The following is a 6,000-nucleotide window of genomic DNA, read 5'->3' as shown; positions in this document are numbered from 1 at the left end:
TACCCGATCCCGAGCTATTCCTTAGGTAATCGTCGTACGCGGCTTCTTCATCGGTCATTGGTTGAGTGTGTCATTCATTGACCTCGTCTTCATACAAGCCCGCCTCATACTCCATTTCCCCCTCGAGTGAGCATTGATGTTGTGCCCTATTTAAAGAGTCCAAGTAATCCTTGTAGCAAATCGACATCTCTATAGCTGGTGGAGTGAGTCGAGTCCTCCTAATCGATATAACCCTGCCAGAAACAGAAAAAGCAGACTCCGAAGCTACCGTGGAAGCTTGGACCGTTAGTAAATCTTTGGCCATGGCGGCGAGGATTGGAAACTCATCCTCCTTACCTCTCCACCAAGCCAGCAAATCAAGACTTCTAAATCATCCGGAGTCATGTGTTTCACAAAGTTGGTACCACCATACCTTCCAAGTTCACTGCTTGGGGTGTTTACCTTTTGACGGTTTACCGGCGTCTTCCCAAATCATGTAGTACATCCCCATTTCAAGGTCGGTTTGGGATTGGGATTGGGCAACAGCTCTTAACGAGTCATGAATTTGGGAAGACGACCCGTATTTTGTAAGGTAAACATCATACATGTTTGACAAGGTGGTGTTGAAAAGCATTCTTTAAAGTTTGGCTATAATAGGGGTTTTGATCGTCGTTTAACTCTAGCTCATCACAAATTTTTTCTATTAAAGCTTCAACACCACCAACATTGATGCAAGGGTTAACGCAGCAGCACATGTCAAAACAGCGTGTAGTTCTTGAAATATTTTCTAAATTTTTCTTTCATTTTTACACCCATATCAAAATAAGGTGCACCCCTACAATGAAGTTCACTCAACTTTGTGCACATGATAGCAATTTTTGGTAAAGCAATGGGGCTTGTTGGATAGTAAACCCCGGATAAACTAGTTGTGCAAGATTTAAAAATTTGAAGGACCTCCGTAACGATCTCAATCAATAACCAGTTTCTAGGATCGTACGGTGCACATTTACCCCTACTTGACAAAATTTGATGAAACGCAATTAATGATTCTTTTTGTTGATGGCTTTCTCAAACATATCACAAGTCGAGTTCCATCTTGTTGGACAATCCCAATTTGGCCCCAACCATTGACAATTAGCTTCTACACAAAATTTTTTGTATCTTGAAAATGTTTTATTGTTGCTAAAAACATCTCGTAACATTCTTTTAAAATTGTTTCTTTGCGTTTCGATCACGTTTTAACCCATCTTGCACGGCCAAGTTGTGACACCCGGTAAATTCCCAATCCCTTAAACCAAGTAATCAACCTAAATATTAGGTAATTATGTTATGTGCGCCCTGCGCGAGCGCGCCATGTTAGTCAGCGCGTGCATTTGTTATGTGCGCCCTGCACGAGCGCGCCATGTTAGTCAGCGCGTGCATTTGTTATGTGCGCCCTGCGCGAGCGCGCCATGTTAGTCAGCGCGTGCATTTGTTATGTGCGCCCTGCTGCGAGCGCGCCATGTTAAGAACCTGCGTGGGCATATGTTATATGCGCCATGCGCGAGTGTATTGGTTTTATGTACCTTAACGTTATGTTGTCTAATGGCTGACCATCCCGCATGATGCTAAGGCGGGTGCATCCTAAATCGTTTATGCGCGTGCGGAAGGGAACTAACCTCCCCGCATGGCGGGAACATTGAGAGCTAGTTTGTCTGAAGCTCCAAGATGGAATTGACTTCAACATAACTGATCACTATGTTGAAATACCAAGACCACCTGGAGAATCTACAAATGAAACTCAATGTCCCTAACTGCGAGAAGGTTACGCACCTACCCGCAGCAAAGAAATGTCCTTCACGCAGAAAGCTATGCGCACAAAGTAATACGCACAGAACACAGTCTATTTCCAGACGAAAGGAAATTACTCCCGCCCAAAAGGAAACAATAGCGTGTTTCAGAGATTTTCCACTTTTTACTGTACTCTAACAAAAGTACCTGAAAAAGCACACTGTAACACGAAAAGTCAACTGTCAGCCACCCTATTCTCACCAACCCCAGACCTGCATGCCCTGACAAATCAAATCAAAATCTTTATCCACTACTCCACTCTTAAATAAATAATAATAATTTCCATACTTTATCATCATTACCCCTAGATATGAAAAGATTACAATCCCCTAAAGCAAGGGATTGTGTTCCCTTGAGTTTGCCTATAAATATGTAACCTAAATTATCACCCAAAACACACTTCAAAGAACTGCAAACTTGCACTAATCCTCTCCCAAGCATCCGTTGTTTTCATTTCCGATCCTGTTACTAGGTAAGCCGAGAATATAACCTTGAGATCTACTTTCCAACCCTTATATTCTCCTATTTCTTGATCTTAATATATTATACTTCTTGTTATTTAATCGTATTCTAGACCTTCAATTCCGAGGCCAACACGAGAAAACCCGAATCTCGATTTAATCCCTTAACAAGAACCACAGGTGAGTCTCACAGCCCCTATTTTCACTGTTTTCACTATTTTTAAACTGCTTTCGGGGCGAGGGACACGTACTTAAATAATATTTTATCGTGGTATACTTACAAGCTATGCAAGCGATTATGTTGTTTAAATTATATTTCATGATGAGCAATGCGAACGGTTATCTAAGGTTTTCGATGTATGTGCGCTAGAACTCGAGTAAGTGATCACTTTACCATTGGAACTCTAAGGGTAGGGACTGCTGGTTTGATCCACCCGCTCGTAGGGGTCGCACCTCTTTGCATGGACGAGTGCCTAGTATGGTCATGGGGCAGTACTATGGGTTTGAGCCCGCTCGTAGGGGTCGCACCTCTTTGCATGGACGAGCGCCTTGTTTTCCGGCACAACGTCCGCGCGTAACCCGCGGGACGGAATTATTGATTAGCTCGTAGTGGCAGCGCCACTTTGCTATGGACGAGCACATTTTTCCTGAAACGTTCGCAGCGTAATCCGCGGGACGGTATTACTTATTTTAGCTCGTAGTGACAGCGCCCCTTTGCACAGACGAGCACAGTTCCCAGAAATGTTCGCGCGTAAACCGCGGAACGATTTTATCAGAATATGTTGATAGAACTATGTTTTACCAAGCATGTGTTTTAATGATGATATCAGAATTATGTTTCAGAATGATTTGTATCAAGATTATGATGCAATACGATTTATCAAGTTACTAAAACTTGTGAACTCACTCAGTTTATACTGATTCGAATGTTTTTACGTGTCTTTCAGGAGATAACTAGGTAGCGCATGGAGTCACACTTAGAGCACCTCACGCTGAACATCTAAAACTAGCTTTTTGGAAGATTTTAGTTCTATCCCTTCGATGCGCGTGGTTGTTCCCGCCGCGCAAGGGGATATGGCATGGAAATCTTCAACAGTTTTTATACTTGGATGTTTTTATGTAATTTTTAATCAATGTAATGTATTTGTATTAAACTTTTCATGCGCAATGAAAATCTTTGAATGTTTGCAATGGCCCGTGCTTAATTATCAATCCCCACTCGTGCGCGCCCGGCTGTTTCCGCCGCTCAGGGCCGGGTGTGACAGATTGGTATCAGAGCACTGGTTATAGCGAACTAGGAAAAGAAGTTTTAACCTAGACTATAAACCGTTGGGGGAAATCGCATGAAATATTTTTCAAAGAAAATATTTTCAAAAGAAACTATACACACACTTAGGAACACGGGTCACACAGTGTCTAGTAAATAATGATAACATTATGTGCTCAGAGTACATGCGCTAAGTCTGATATATTTTCATTCTCTTTTAAAGCGAGAATGCCTCCAACTAAAGCCAAAGGAATTACCATGACACCCGAGGAACTCGCGGAAATAATCGCGCAAGCAATCGCAACACATTGAGGCCAGCAAGGCCGAATCAAGTCAGGGTCGTCAGAATGAGACCCCAGAACCCGAATCAGGAGCCTTGGACAAAGGATGCTCCTACAAGACATTCATGGCCTGTAAGCCTTGGCCATTCAAGGGTACCGAAGGGGCCATTGGGCTCTACAACTGGATTGACAAGATGGAGACAGTTCTCTCCATTAGCGGATGTAGTGAGAACCAGAAGGTCCTTTACGCGACCTGCATGTTCCAAGAAGCAGCTTCGTCTTGGTGGAAGCTTCAAACGAAAACATTGGGGCGAGAAAGTTGCTCTCCACAAGACCTGGGAGGAACTGAAGGAAACGATGATGAGAAAGTTCTGCTCTCGCGCAGAAATCCAGAGTCTACAACAGGAATTCTAGAACCACACCATGGTAGGAACGGATATCGACGCCTACAACAACCGGTTCAACGAGCTTTGCCAGTTGGTGCCAGACATGGCAAACACGGAGGAAAAGAAGATTGAGAGGTATATTTTTGGGTTACCTCCTGTTGTTAGGGTCCCGCTCAACGCCGCAGCGCCTCCAACTTTTGATGAGGCTGGGTAGCGCGGGCCATCACCCTTACAAGGGATACGGTCCCGTGCGGGTATGTTAACTACGCGCGGAATCGAGCAGCGAACCTCTGACCCCAAGAGGAAATGGAACTCTCACCACCGAGGGTCCGACTCCAAGCAGCCACCGTTCAAGAAGCAGGAGAGCGCAAGGACTTACGCGATTCAGGCCGCGGAGCCACACGAAAAGGATACAGCGGGCCTCGCCCATGGTGCAACAAATGCAAGTATCACCACGAGGGTGAATGCGCCAGAATCGAATGCGCCAAATGTGGCAGACCAGGGCACAAGACGATGAATTGCCGTGTCAGAGAAGCTGGAGCAAGCGACAACTGCTACGCATTGCGGGAAGCCAGGGCATTTTAGTCGGGATTGCCCGCAAAGGGGAACCAAGCTCGCGGGAGAGCTTTTGTGATCGGCGCAGGCGAAGCTAAAGAAGAGCCGAATTGTGGTAACCGGTACGTTTTTGCTTAACGGACATTTTGCATCTGTCTTATTTGATGCTGGCGCTGACCTAAGTTTTATATCCGCTGAGTTTAAAGACTCCCTAGGCCTAGCAACCAGTAGGCTAGACACGCCTTATACTATAGAACTAGCCAATGGTAGGCAGTTATGCGCGAACGAAAGAACTGAACAATGTGTAATAGTCATGGGAGGTCACGGGTTCAATATTAATTTGTTGCCAATAGACTTGGGAAGTTTTGACATTGTGGTAGGTATGGATTGGTTAGTCGAGAACCACGCGGAAGTTATTTGCCATGAGAAGCAGGTTCGGATCCCACTGTTGAACGGAGAAACCTTGGTAATTCAAGGGGAAAGAAGGGGAGTTGCGACGAAACTGATTTCGTGCCTAAAGGCGCGAAAGTGCCTAAGGGTGCTACGCCTTCCTGGCGCATGTCGTAGAGAAGAAAGGAGATGAGCGAAGAATTGAAGACTTACCAGTAGTGCGCGAATTTCCAGAAGTTTTTCCTGAAGATTTGCCCGGATTACCGCCGCCGCGACAAGTCGAGTTTCGTATTGATTTGGTCCCAGGAGCTGCGCCAGTAGCTCGAGCGCCTTATCGATTAGCCCCATCTGAGATGCAAGAGCTATCCAATCAGTTACAGGAACTATTGGATAAGGGTTTCATACGCCCAAGCTTTTCACCTTGGGGAGCTCCAGTACTGTTTGTTAAGAAGAAGGATGGTTCGTTCAGAATGTGTATTGACTACAGGGAACTGAACAAGCTGACAGTCAAAAATCGGTACCCCTTACCGAGGATTGACGACTTATTTGACCAGTTGCAGGGATCCAGTTATTATTCGAAGATAGATCTACGGTCAGGATACCACCAACTTAGGGTCCATGAGGAAGATGTGCCGAAAACAGCCTTCCGATCTAGATACGGCCATTATGAGTTCTTAGTGATGCCTTTCGGGCTAACTAATGCGCCGGCTGTATTCATGGATCTGATGAACCGCGTATGCAAACCATACTTGGACAAGTTTGTGATTGTGTTTATAGATGATATTCTGATTTACTCACGGACCAAGGCCGAGCATGAGCAACACCTGAGATTGATTTTGGAATTGTTGAGG

This window comes from Bidens hawaiensis, unplaced genomic scaffold (assembly GCF_021521415.1).
Source record: "Bidens hawaiensis isolate Kalapana, Puna unplaced genomic scaffold, B.hawaiensis_p1.1 tig00082726_1, whole genome shotgun sequence".
Lineage (NCBI taxonomy): Eukaryota > Viridiplantae > Streptophyta > Magnoliopsida > Asterales > Asteraceae > Bidens > Bidens hawaiensis.
This window is presented reverse-complemented; position numbering follows the sequence as displayed.